We start from the raw sequence: 15,237 nt of genomic DNA, 5'->3' as shown, positions 1-15,237 counted from the left end.
TTAATTAAATTAGTAAAATAATTTCTAATCAACATGTCAGGGTAGTTCAATGCAGAAAAATAATTATATAATTATATAATTTTATGTATTATAAAAAAAGAAGCTACGAGAACATGTAAACTCTACAAATAAGTGTTTTTTAAGAAAGCACAGAATTAAAGTGACGACGACGACGACTAATTTTTTTTCCGTGCAATCACAGGTCCATTTTACCCAATAATTTCGGTGGATGCGCAAGACAGCTTGTAATTTCGAACAAAATATCGCCCCCGGCCGACCCCACTGTTTTGCCCACATTTGAATAAATTACGAGGATCCGGCTTACACCGAAATCTCACAAGCCTCGAGGAAACGCGGCGAGCCTGCACGAACACGAACTTCGCGAAGAGAGCCCTGCAAAATCGGATCACATTTCCTTTTTTTTCTTTAAAAAGAAACCACAGTTCGGAAGTATAACGAGATGTCTCTGAGAAGACACGTTGTAATCACATGACAGGCTTCCTTGTACCGTAGTTCTGGAGCAGCAATTGCACGACATGAATGCGCCTCAAACATAATGTAACATATAATTTTTGAGTCGATAAAAAAAAAGAAATTTCGTTCTTCGAGATTTAACAGAAAATAACTCAATATTAACATTTGCATTTCTAACAAATATTAACAAGCTATTATAATTTGAAATTCTTTGACAAAAATATAATTGCGTGATGATTGACATTGTCAAAAAGTATAATTATTTAATTTAAATAATTATAAGCTTCATTAAAGGAAAAAACTTGATCCTCTTTATTAAAATAAAAGGTTTTTAATACTTGTGACAATCTGAAGAATTAATAAGCAATTAAATTCTCTGATTACCATAGAAATTGTCCATTGTAATATTAAATTTGAAAAGAGAAAAATTTTTTAAAAAATGGATATTAGGTATATATATTAATATTCGTTGATTATATTGGTGTTGTATGCTGTATAGTAATATTAAAATATTAACATACATAATGCTCATGTAATGTTTGTGATACAAATACAATAATAACATTTTAATGCAAATTTATTCGCATTTATTGAAAATAAAGGTGTTGTATGCTGAGTGTTTTTTTCTCTTAAAATTAAACGGCTTCACAGAAGGGAGATGTTGAGGAATATTTATATCAGTTTGGAAGCGCCTCGAGTTCTCACAAATTTGGTTAACTGCATATTTGATTATGCAAACGCCTTCTTCGAATTAATCTTCGGTATTGATGCTTCCCGAACGGGACGAACATAAAATTCAATACCCTCCAATTTCGTGCGGCGCGTAATGCTCGGCTCAAGGTGTGTTTGCAATTTCTAATTTGTGCTATACATTATTGGATAAAGGGCGCAATAAATCGACGACTACAGTAGGGTCTACTGGATTTAATTACATTGTGGCCAGCGGTGCGCAAAACCTGTTTATACGCCATTGAAGAAGTCCGTTTGGATGCGAGCATTGCAAATTTACGTTCTCCATACTAAAGTTACGCCGTCGATCGTTTATAAGTAATGTATCAGTACTCTCGCAAGAATTCTGTAGGTGGTAGTGCACGAAACTCGATAGTCAGACGATAATATCTTTCTGTGCGATTGGAGTCAACATTCCAATTACAGAAACGCCATAATTTTACAAAGATGAACAATTTTCTCTTTGAAGATAAAAGGTTTTTCTCTTTAAAGATAACTTAATTTTGTAGAACATGTATCATCCGTTTTTCAAATTTGCAGATGTTAGAAATAATACACAAAATGTTTCATAACTCTATGCTTTTTTGTTATCTAGATATTAAACCAATTAATTTTTTTAAATCTCATATCAATTATTAAATATCGGATTTTTATACAATTTCATATTTTTTTAGGAAGCAGATTAGAAAGTAACATAAAAATAGAAATTCGTCTTATTAAAAAAAACATTCTAAAAATGCATATTTATTTATGCATATTTGTATATTTGTGCAAATTTCCATATTTTGTGCATTCTGCAAAAAATATCTACGTAAAAATCCGAAGTTTACTAATTATATGGAAAATTAGGTTCCAGTGAAATGGGTATAATTCTCATATATACAATATAGCTTATGATAGTGAACAAAAAATGGACCAATAACGGATAGTTTTTAAGCTATAGCGTGTCAAAGGTATAAAACGTGCTCAAGAGCACTTTTACACCATGAAACTATCCATTATTGAGCCTTGCTTGACATCTTTTATTACTACATTAACAGTTACATTATGTGTTAAAATTAATTCATTTTATCGAGACCCAATTTTTCATATAATTAGTGCGGGATCCTTTTCACAAGATTTTCGCATCTAATATTAAGTTCTTTTATACATTTAAAGAAGAATTACTGAAATCAACAACATCCACGTATATATAAAGACTATAATACCAAATACTCTCAAAAAAGCAATTCACATTTAACGAAATATAAAGAATCTATGTCCATTCTTAAAATTTTGCACTCTTGAATAGTATCATTCATTTCTTCGGCAATTATCTCAAAAAACATTACCTAGATAGGCAGGGAAAAAGTGTAACCGGTTTCTACAACCGAAGTTGCACCATAAAAAAATCATCCAGACTGATTTATGTTTATCATCAGCTATAAGGCGAAATTAACACCATTGCAGTAACATCGTTACATCCACTCGATTCTCGATTTACGTACAAGAAATTGGCTTACTTACTCCCGATGGAATCTCAGCTACGGGATCTGGGATCTTCGCGCGATTCAGCATTGGATAACGATCGGTTGATTAACGATCGCTAAGCTTACCCCAGCGAAGCAGGAGTCAGCGAAAGCAGCGACAGTCTCAACCACGATTGAACTCTGACCCATGTAAGACGATGACGACGACTATGAATCCATGAAACTAGAAGCGGCGTCCGGTTCTATATGAACCAGGTGATAGATAGTGTCATCTTGTACGAAAGATATTGCCAGCTTACGGACGCATGGAATTTCGATAAGTCTGACTGCTTGCAATTAAGTACGCACCTCCGTGCATTACGGTGTTTCTCTCGTATTTTTGCGACGTTCGCCGGTATTTATAATAATTGATTATACGGGTCACCATATATGTGCATGTCTGGCGAATTAATTAACTGCGATTACGTGAATTTTACTTTTTCCTCATGTGCATATCTTATATTTAATGATAATAAATCTATTATCTTTATAACATTAAAACCGCCGATAGTTTCTCGCTAGAACTGCTAATTTGTTAATTTCCTACCCACGTTTTCAATTAGTGAAAAGTTACTTTGGTATCATTTGTATCGTTAGAATTATATTGTATATTTAATTTTTTTTAAAATTGAAATAATTATTAGAACCAAAATAGCATTATCGACAGTTTTAGTATCTGAAATAAATAAATCATCTCTTTCTTTTTATTTCTAGAAAATTGTACCACAGATATATCATACCTGTCAGCAAAAATAGTTAATGTTATCTAAATGGTAGATATTAAAATATTGCCTGTTTTTTATTTCAAAGTTATTACTTCAAACTATCATATAACATACAAATTATTTAACGTCTACTATAATTACAGTCTCTGAAATTATGGAAGTACGTAATGCCTGTGTAGAAAACTGTGTAAACGTCATCTATCACGAAGAAGATTGTATCACAGCGTCTCTTCGATAACACGTCGCGATAATCAGCAAATTAGTTTAACAAGTACTTAGTAGTCCAGCGAGATACTGCTGGGCGCTTCCTGCCGCGATGATGATTACATTGATTAGTTAAACGTGCCGCATTACGCACATACGTAACATTAATTATATTAACGATGGCAGTCGCAGTGCAAAAACACGAATGACTGAAACGTATCGAGAAATTAGAAATGGATCGATCAATTTTTTTTTGAAGGTTTGTTGAATTCTTGACTTTTAACGGAGTTCCGACGTTAGTTGTCTCAAGCTCAACCAATTTTCACCACGATCAAGCAATTTCAACATCGTAACCGTGAATTACGTTCCGCTGGATCGATTTGATGGTAATCTATGATGAAAGAAGCGGCGACGATTTCCGCGGTAATCTCCGCACCGAGCGTCGTCGATCCGAGCGAATAGACAAGATGGGCAGAGATTCAGCATCGCGTTTTCAATTCGCAAAACATCCCTACCGACGCATTACGCGTCAAGAAAGAATCTTAACTACGTAACTACATCAAATCATTATCATTCAACGTCTGTTCCAGCGGCGGGTGCCAACCGTGAGGCACAACTTCCGGTTACCGCGGCGTATCGCGCGCGACTAGTCTTGACACCTGCTGCTGAGATTGACACACGAGGAGAATGCAATGTCATTCGTTTGATTAATCGTGAAATTAATATTGAAGTATCACTCGACGAGGCGAGTTGCAAGAGATCTTTACCGGCTCGTCCAAAGGGAAAAATGTGGAAACCATCCACGAGGATATCAAATAAAGTCCTTATTTAAATATATGGAAAAAATGCTTTGTTTAAATTCCTTACAAAAAATGATAATACTTCTCTCAAACATAAGAATGTCAGTAATTTTTTTTTATTAACAGTATTATGTATTTTAATTTAGAATGTAGTACTTTTTGTAAACAAATTGCATTTTATATTTTTTTTTTCTTCAGGAACTCTGTCTAAATTTGTGATCAAGATTTATAAATACAATTGATAAAAACGAAAATTTTAGTGTTCTACAATCACAAGATTATACAAATTCCTCATCCTAAAATTTTATAAATTTCCCTAATTTCCAGACAAAATTTCATAATTTTCCCTAACTTTCAATAATATTTCGAAATTTTTCGTCCTGAATTGGGCAAGAATTTTTGACAAGAATTTTAATTTTTTTCTAGAAAATCTTTCATAATTCCTTAACTTTTCTTTGATTTCCCTAATCCTTTCAATTTCCCTGACAATTCTCTGATTTTTAGTTTTATGGCAATCTGAATCAGATCATCGGAATAAAAACTTCTTTCCGCTAACACGCTTAATTGATCATGAACCTGAAGCAGAAACCGGATCGTGTATCACTATCTGCCTTTCTCTTCGAGGGAAATCAGCACTGCTGTATTGTTTCTTGCGGTACTTCTTCTATCGGCGTCATGGCGTACCGATGCAAATGCCGCACGGTTGCTTTCTCGTTCTCGTGCTTCTGCTGTCATTGATGGCACAAGTTATTATCGCGAATCGTTTATTTATTAGTTGCAAATCAGACGTGCATGGCCTTGGGAAGAGCCGTACGAGAGCCATTTGACACGACCGTTTGGCCCCGAGAGACCAACATGGTCTTCCATCTTAGTTCTACCGATTCTGTAATACCTATGTACCACGCGGAAACGTATAATTCTCAAAGGGTGACAAGTACGACACGCTTTTCGTAAAATGTGCCGCAGTAGATAGATATTATCTTAACTCGCAAAAATCTTCCAGAATATAAATGTCTAGGGTAAACATGGTACTTCGCTTGGGAAGGATTACTTGGAAAAATTCAGTAGGTGGAAAAAACATGGTAAATTATGGTTTTACCTTTCCGGATTTTACTCAATGATTAAACTAGTAAAAACTATAAAATAATAGGTAATATTACTATAACTAATAGGTATTAAAAAAATATAGATATTTATATACTTTATGCAAAAAATATGTTTGCTTTAATTATAATAATAAATAATTAGTGATAGTTAAAGAAAAACAAAACCAATAACAATGAACCAATAGTGACGAAATACCTTATAATAGTCTTTTTTAGTTTAAATTTAAAAACTTTGATAATACAAATGTTTTATTTTAATTATAGTTTCATAAAAAAAACATAACAGAATTAAAAATTATTATACATAAATCTGGTTCGCGTTTACTATTCAAAATCTTGTAACGAAAAATTAACTTATTATTTGTTACATCAATATCCAATCTATTACGAGTTTTATTTTTGATAAAATACTAAAATTACCAATAATATAAATTATTAAATATATATTTTTAAAAAAAACAAATCACTTTTGCTTTGATTTTTTTCCAGAAAATATTTACTTTATTTTCGGACTTTATCCAAAAAATATACGTAGAATCCTCGGATTCGAATGAATCGCTCGACAAAAACAAATAGATGATCCGATTTATTCTTTCCTGTGAAGATTTATTTGTCATTGCGGCGCCAAAGAAATAATCGCCGTGAATAATATTCGACGTAATAACCAAGTGTGTTAATAACGCCTCGCCTCACGGATTATGGCGTCAAGTTATATCTTTCTGAACCGTCGCATTCAGGCATGCGTGCACATTAGTCAAGTCAGCAGCTTGGGAAAGGCTCACCGAGGGATGCACCTTTCTGCGAACCTTGATTTTCCATAACGACCCCCCATCAATTATCGCGATTTTTCTAGGCGGAAGAGTGTTACTTGCGTTACCGGTCTCGCGAAATCTGCGGCGCACCTCGTTCTGCAGGATAAGGGAAGACGAAAACACGAATTTTAACGTATAAGCGGTGACATCGAATCGTTAGGTAAAACGATGTTCTCTCGTGTTCCCAGGAACATCAGTCGCATGGAATTTATGATGCTGCTCATGCACACAAATCTTATTACTAATCTCTCTATATCGATTAATTGCATAAAAGTCGTTTGTCCCATTAAAATCCATATCATTAGTCACTAGAAACATACAGGACTTTTTTGTATCTTCTCCTAATTTCAATCACCCTCTTCTTTCTAGTGGGATAAAAACTAAATAACGCAAACTGTATACTTTACTTTGGACAAATGTTCTATTTTAAATTAAATAATATTAATGTTGTATAATAATAATAATTGATATAATTAAAGAATCATATCAGTATCAGAGATGAGAAAATAATTAGAACGAATTTTCTCACAGTGAATCAGACCCAATCCAAAACATCTCCTCGATATTTTCGAAACGCCTAAAATCATCATCACTTTATTCATTCCATAAGATAAAAATGTCACTAAATGTAAGGCAAGCTGTCTTCATAATGTATATCCTTTACAAGGATAGATATTTCTACAGCAATGTTCACTCGTGCATTCGTTGCCACAGCCTGAGAATGAGAATTCCATTAGTCCTCCAAAGCTGAAATTTCATTTCACATCCTCATTTATTTACATGATTGCTTCTCGACACGCCTATTCTTATTCTCACACTATCTACATTTACTAATTTGCGACAGTCAAACGTACTTGTACACATATTTCGTTTCCTACAAAAGATCCCATAAACCGTTATTCGCATAATTGGTCAATTTTTAAGTCAATCGAAAATTCATTATTCATGGACGCAACTATATAACACTACACACGAAATAATCAATCGTATCGTCGAATGTAAGAATTAATGACGGTGCTTTTCTGAAATCAATTCCATTCCATGCACGACAAAAACTCTTAATCTGTTCGAGATCAGGTCTCCGATGTGCCGCCGCGCAATTCATCTCCGGAGTCAATACAAATTGCACAGTCATCGGCAACCCTGTCATTTTAGATAACAGGGTTCATCTAGCATTAGCATCCCGATGATTTAAGGTCCTCTACGACGCGCATTGAATCCAGAGAATCCATCTTCGCCGGCACTCGTTGTGACACCGAACGTCGTGTTGCAACTGCCGCTGTCATTATCGGCGCTAATTGCAATGCCGATGACAGAATGTATCGCGCAATTAATATTCATTGAGCTCGTTCCTTCGACGCGGTCGTCGTCGTTGCTAATCGTTGTCGCGATCGTCATCAATGATCCACCGTGATATACCGACCATCTGCCGAGACGATCTCCACCTTATATCGGCATGACGTGGACGATAATTTATGAGCGGTGTTGAACAGGTGAAGGCGCGTTTGATTTTTTTTTTATCTTGATTGTATATCGCGTTTGCTTACGAATAATCTTTTTGTACAAACCATAATGTCACAATATCGAATGCCCGACTAAACGACGTTGAAACTGGAATTTGCAAGCTTGCTTTAATTGACTCTCCTACATGCGAGGAGAAAGGAATCTACGTAATTTGATGATAGTGGCAATTAATTCGATCCTTACACTGGGAAAGGGTCTTGCGTTAATTGGAATTCTGATTCGGAAAAGTACAAATCAGTCGATCATAGTTAAATCTATCAGATATTCTAGTCGAAAATTGAATTAGAAATTCAATTTTGGTAACTACAATTTTGATTTACGCGACCAGAATTTTTGTTTGTACTTCTTGTTGGTACATCCAAAACATTTTTCTCAGTGTAGATTTGTCGGAGTACATCTCTGAATATATCCAATCTGCAATTAATATATTAGTTTTAAAGTTAGTTAATTTCGAATATTTCTTCCACACAATGCGGACGTTATATTATGGAAGTAGTTCATTAAAACACCAGAGTTAAAATTATCGATCGTGTTATAATTAGTCTGCATTTCATGTGATGTAGAAAGGAATCTGGATTGCGTAATTTGACGATTATCGATTGAACGTGATATCAACTCGGTCTTAATCCTGTTAGAATCATATCAATGACCTGATGTGTAATATGTTATCATCAGTTTTTGAAGTTAGTTTATTTCCAATTTAACGATAGTTAGTAACTCATCCAAATATTTGCGTAATGACTGATATTGATTTATGTAATTACATAATTTCAGTGCCTTGAATATTGCTGTTTACTCTGAGAACAGTAAAGAACAAAATAATTATATAGGATGCTCAAACTGGTTGCTAGAATATCAAAACTTTTTGCATCGCTCTTATCATGCTTGAATTCCTTACACAATGATGGTGATAAAAAAAATTCAAATTTATATTTACCTAAATTTTAGGTACTTCAGAAAAATTGTTCTTTCTATTTAATACAATATTTAACTGTACTACATTTGTTTAATGTAATACAATTACATATTAAATCGTACTACAATTTAATTAATGTTGTAGGAATTAGAATTATTGTTACACATTGTTAGATATTGCTTCTCCAATAATAAGTTTATATCAAAATGTGTGTCGCAAATTAAACGGCAGTAAAGATTTCAGCCAAACAAAACGGACAGTACTGCTGGAGTATATTGATGGAAATTATGTTTCGCACGTATAATAGAGGAACACGTACTCTCGCACGATTGCATCATTACTGGAGCGGTTTCCGAGCAAGAAAGAACGCTTCCGAGATGAACGAGCCGCGAGGTAAAATCCTCACGTGACCTTTGAGAATGAACCCCGGGGTTCACGAATACACATACGAAGAGAAATAGCGGTGAGCGAGCGATATACCAAGCCACTGAAACCTAAGGTAATTAAATGAGTCTACAACACACTAATAAAACACATAAGTTCGTAACTATTGAAAATTATGACAACAACGCTGCAGGCGTTATATTATTATATAATGAAAGGATGATTTTGCTAAAAAATTTACCTACACCGAGAGAGCAATTTTGCTGAAGGATCTAAAAATTTAGCTAGATACAGATTTGAGAAAAATAATTTTGCTGGATCATTGAAATAATTAGGTAAGACGTCAAAATTGATCGCTGGAATATCAAAACACTTTGCAGCATTACTCATCTTGTTTAAGATTTCTAAAATATTATTTTGATGTCCAGCAAAATTATTTTCAGATCTGTATTTAGCCGAATTTTTAGATTTTTCAGCAAAATTGCTCTTTCGATGTAAATATCGATCTAAAGATAATTTTATTGGGAATCAAAATAATTACATAAGACACTCAAACTGATTGCTAGAATGTCAAAATTTTGAAGCATTAGTCAATATAAGATTTGTATATAATTATTTTTGTAGACTAATAAATTGTTTTTAGATCTATATTTAATTAAATTTTTAAATACTTCAACAAAATCATTCTTTTATGCAAGAAATGTAAGATACTCGTATTATATCAAGAATCGCAAAAATGTTACTTTTAATTTATGTTTGCCTAATTGATTAATCTCAAAATATAAATATTAATATTAACGAGAGGTATTCTCTACAGCATCTTTAATGCATCGTAAATCCCGTTACTTATTTTATATTCCCTGAAGCAGAATATATAATGCGTTTTATATGCGTTTCTCTGTGCAAGCGTGACAAATTTGCGAATTGTATAGATATCAAGGTAGGACGAACCGCAAAGCGTTCGAGGTACATTTTTATAATATGCAATTTAATGCGAGGTTCAAATGAAGGTTATAAGGCATCCTGAAAGGAGAAAGTAAAATTACCGTAAGGAAAGATCAGGAAATGTGTCAAAGACAATGCAGCAGACCCGTTGTTCACCCTTCGTAATTTTCACCGACCGACAAAATTATAATTATTTGCGAAGTCAAGATGCAGAGGTAAGAAATTTTTGTAATAAAAAAATACGTAAAGTCGAAGACCTTCTGAATATTCAGAGAACTGAGACTACGCATGCAAGTTTTCAACTAGCTATGACAATCGACCTGCGACATAGTTAATCACAGCATTACTTTGCAAAAAAATATGATGTGTCAGCGAACGTTATCTGCGGTTAAGAAACTCAACGTGGACAAATTTGCGGCAAATACAATATTTTTCACCTTTAAATACAATCTTTACGCACAGCAGTGATCTCGAAAACCTCACGAAGAGATGTACGACTTCTCTGCGAATCGACAGGGACTGAGAGACGTGGAATAAATTAGAACCGGCGCGGTGATGCATCTCGCGTGCTGCATCCGATGTCAGAGAGAACACGAAGAAACGCGCATAGCAAAGCGAAAGCTGAAAGGCTCATCAGCAGAAAAGATTCCCAGTGTATTTTTTTCCTGTTTACGAGGTCAATCGTTTTTTGTTTGGTAAAAGATACGCCTTCGCTTATCCGGCTTATCCCGTATGTCTATATTATATATATTCGATACGTATTAATCCTAATTGATATTTGCGGGTCCCGTAGATTAGACGCCAAACGTTGAAAAAAATTATTTATAACAAAAGTTTTTTATAATCTTACATAATTTTAATTCTCCGTCTGCAATCATATTTTTACTCTCTCCGCCCAATTCAAGTTTTTCTACTGTTCTAAAAACTTTTAAAGAATGTAGAAAAATTTAGGTTTACTTCAACATCTCTATTACATTACTAAGAGTTCCATCAATGTAAACTTATTGTTTATCAGTTTATCTGTTTTTCATTCTTAGAATTAGGGCCGTTTCTATCAATGTAGAGAGATTAGCTTTAATCTCAGTTCAATTTATTCTTTATCTTTTTTCTAATTCTCAGAAAACTGGAAAAAAATGAAGAGTTAGTTAGTAAACCGAGATTAATATTAAAATATTAGTAGGACCTTAGAAAAATAAAGTTTTTGCATTATCACAGACCTCCTCCATTTCGGAAAAATTTGAGAGCAAAATTTCGTTTGTAAAAAAAGACCCAGATTGTAGACAAAAGATTGCATAATCAAAAATTACCTTATTCCTCGAGTTTTCCTTCAAAATAAAAAGATCGTTCAATTATGTTTATTTTAAGTAAAGAACGTTAACTTACAGTACCTGGACTCCCGAATGCCACTTAAAGAATTTCCCAGCGAACATCAATTAGAGTTAAGGAACTCAAATAGCAAACCCAGAACGCATACAAAATTATACAGTTAGACTTTCACGATTTGCTTAACGTAATAATAGATAACTTTCTGGTCTCTGTTTTTTAATGTGTCGAAGATACAATCTGTTTACGCAGGGAGCGGAATACAATATGCTAATGGAGGTAAATGAGAGAAACTCAGACTCACGTGCGGTAATTACCGGAGAAAAAAAGAGGAGACTATTGGTATAACGCGAGCCTTTACGTTGGAGTATTCTTGTTTCATTAACGAACGTCTTAACTGTAAGAGCATCGAAATTATGTTGATACAACATACGTGTGGCACATAATAAAGCAATAGCGATTGCCACAGCTTACGCACTTGAGAAGTTTACATTAGAAATAGTTAATTTCTCGAAAAGGAAACAGATAATTATTGGCATCACGGAGAAGATAAATACTGATATCGAACGATCACAATAAAACCATTGAATATTTTGTAATGCACGATCGAATAAGACAGAACCCGGTTTAATAAACACAACTAGATGCAGCGTGGCTCTCGTCGATCACAGAAATCACCGTTTTGCGTTCTGTTATTATTCACGAGAAACGATTCACAGAACGAACAGGATAACCAACAAGTCCGCTTCCTGATTACGGTGCACGATACCCATTTTCAATTTCATTGATTCGATTCAAAAGGCAGAAGCGGCGAAAGACACTACTATTCACGTACACGTTCTTTCTACGCCAAGACACTCGCACCATTCGACCGGCAACAAATTAAGCTGTCAGGTTGTTAAGCCATATTGTTAAGGCATTTCTAAACGTATATGCTAAAGATGTTATTTCAAGTTACCTTTTAACTAATGCATAAGATATATAATAAATGTGTAGATAGTCGAGTCTCTCTCTCTCTCCATCCCAGGACTTCCCTCCGTGAGAGGGATGAAAATCAAAGTGTACAATATTTTTTAACTCATTGGATATAATACGATGAAGATGAAATGCTGGAGATATTAACACGCGAGAGGGAAATGTTAACAACGGTGCCTTAGCGTTGCACACATTATGTTCGGGGTCTAATCTACGAGATACCCGAGTCAACATATATATAGATTTCTTTCACGAATGTCTCCAGGTGTATTATTACAGCTGGTGAGGATCTCCGTTTCTTACCTGGGCTCAGGATCTCGAGAATCTAGTCGTACATAAACTCTCTCTCTCTCTCTCTCTCTCTCTCTCTCTCTCCGTCTACCCGTCAGACTCACACGCGCGATGATCTGTCTGCTGCAGGTGTGGAAATTAAAGATTGATGACGAGTGCTGGTGCAAGGTTACCGTCGAGGTCGCGCGGATTCTACACGCCGGCAGCAGCGCATCCCCGAGATAGACGATTTCATACTTGATTACTGTAATATCGCTTCTTGCGCAAAAATTTGACGTTTCATGGTACAAGGGCGATCGGTTGTATTAATGATTTAGATGAAGATCTCTGTAGATTCGTTAACGATCGTCACAAGATACAATAAATGTTTAATAAATTAGGCGAAAATTGAGACTGCATAGAGAAGCTTCCAATATTTTTTGTGTTACTATTCCTTGTATGCTTTAAACTTTAAAGTCATTAATGACAAATGTTTTTTCACATTTAAAAATAAAGTTATATATTTAATGATGCTTTATCAAATGTGTAATCTTTTGTTTTTGATTTTTTTCAAACACGAGTGATTCAAATTTGAATTGTAGTAAATTTTATATACAATATCACGTAAAATGTTAAGTTAGGGAAAAAGTTTTTTTAGAAGTTAACCCACATAGTCTATTTTTAAAAAATTGGTAATTACTATTTAATAGAACAACGTTTCAGCTTTAAGAATCTGTATTTTTAATTACGATGATTTTTAATGGAGTTACGAGCAATAAAATCAGAATATTTCTTTTTATTTAATCCGCGAGTAAGGAACAAAAAAATCGTAGGAACATTTTTAAAAAATAATTTTGTAGGGAAAGCTTCAAGCTATATAGCTTCAAGTGTAGTAGATAAATAGTCGAAAATTTGCTCAAATTTTCATTTTTTTAGTTCGTAGTTTTCTATACATAAAATTACAAAAATTACATAGATTCAAAAAATATAGTAATCATTCGAAAGTAGAGATTTCAAGCTTCAAAATCCTTTCTCTAAATTAAATTTTAAATTTTGATCATTTTTAACGAAGATGGGGATTATAAAGATCTTTTTACCGGCTTGTAAAAAGACTTTTCCCCTAATCATATTTTTCGCGTATCTACGAAAATGACACACAGAAAGAATTTTGCTGAAATATAATATTTAAAAATTTAGCTAGATATAGATTTATAAATAATTTTGTTGGATCATCAAAAAATTACATTGGAATTTCAAATATGAACAATCCTGCAAAAAGTTTTGACATTCTAACTGGTGAATATTTTACATAATAACTTGAGTTACAACAAAAATATTTTCAGATGTGTATCTAGTTAAATTCTTAGATATTTCAACAAAACCGTCATGTAAGATAAAAAGATGCGATAAATGGATAAGATTATCGAACGATATTATCGAAAATCCAAAGTAATTCATCAATGTGCAGTTGAAACGTCGGAACTGCAGGGATTACTGTGATGTTGATTCGGGATAATCGAAGGGTACCGCTTGATCTAACTAATTGAGCTAATTTGCAATTTGAGACGGCTGCCGATAGACGATAACACTGTGTGAGCGTATGATTAATAGGTACAGCGGCATAACCTGCACCGAGAAATCACGAGCTCTGTATTTGCGCCACTTATCGATTCCTAAGTGATCTAACAATGTAATGAAAGCTATTTAAGGTGATCTTTACGATCTGCGATAATTGCTAACTCTGCTCAAAGGTATTGCGAGATTTAAGAAGCTTGATGTTACATGAAAAAATGTAATTACTGTAATCTCGGATCATATAATTATGGAATAAGACCGTAAACGTATTTACGAGTTATAGCTTGACGATATCTTGAATAACTGCTACCTTTTTGACGAGGGTAAAATCTGTGTAGCTTATTTTCATCTCTTTTATATCTCGCGCAGAAATATTCATACACGCATAAATGCAAGACAACCGCTGTTGTTGCTATCGCAGTCGTTAGAATCTGGAATAAAATTGTTCTGACGCGCTCGTTATGTCTTTTATGTCTCACGCGGAAATATTCATATACATATAAATGTACGGACATTCGCTGTTGTTGCTATCGCAGTTGTAGAATCTCGAATGAAATTGTTTTGACGCGCTGCGCACGCCGACAAATTATGGAGCCAATAATAAATCGCGCAGAGCAGAAATCATCTCCGCGCTTTCTCAAGAATTCGCCCTCTTCCACGAAGCGTTTTTAATCTTCGGCCGCTCGTAAATTCGCCGATCCTCCGGCGAGAGATCGGGGACAGCTTCGATTTTATGTCCGCGGTAAGCAGATTAATATTAATAATAGCGGGGCGGCGAAATAACAGGCCACTACCTCTGTTTTTCGCATGCCGGGAAGACCGTTTCTCACAAAATCTCATTTCTATCAATTGCGGAGATAATCCGAGCAATGAGAGTGAAAAAGAAATATTTCGCTCATGCCACGACTCTCGAACACTAAAATTAAATATATCAAAGGAGCAATGACAACTCAATCTCTTAAATTAA

The 15,237-nt window shown here is 34.3% G+C and overlaps 1 long non-coding RNA gene across 1 annotated transcript; it reads right to left on the bottom strand.

Moving 5' to 3' along the window:
• Positions 1 to 4,849: 4,849 nt before the first annotated feature.
• LOC147907780 (uncharacterized) lies at positions 4,850 to 14,969 on the bottom strand. The gene is made up of 2 exons (XR_015546956.1): positions 7,213 to 14,969; positions 4,850 to 7,105 (listed from the first exon to the last, which is right to left on the bottom strand). It is a non-coding gene; the product is annotated as an uncharacterized LOC147907780 (long non-coding RNA).
• Between the last annotated feature and the right edge of the window lie 268 nt (positions 14,970 to 15,237).

Source organism: Acromyrmex echinatior, chromosome 12, assembly GCF_024713525.1.
Source record: "Acromyrmex echinatior isolate Ae372 chromosome 12, ASM2471352v2, whole genome shotgun sequence".
Lineage (NCBI taxonomy): Eukaryota > Metazoa > Arthropoda > Insecta > Hymenoptera > Formicidae > Acromyrmex > Acromyrmex echinatior.
This window is presented reverse-complemented; position numbering and strand designations above follow the sequence as displayed.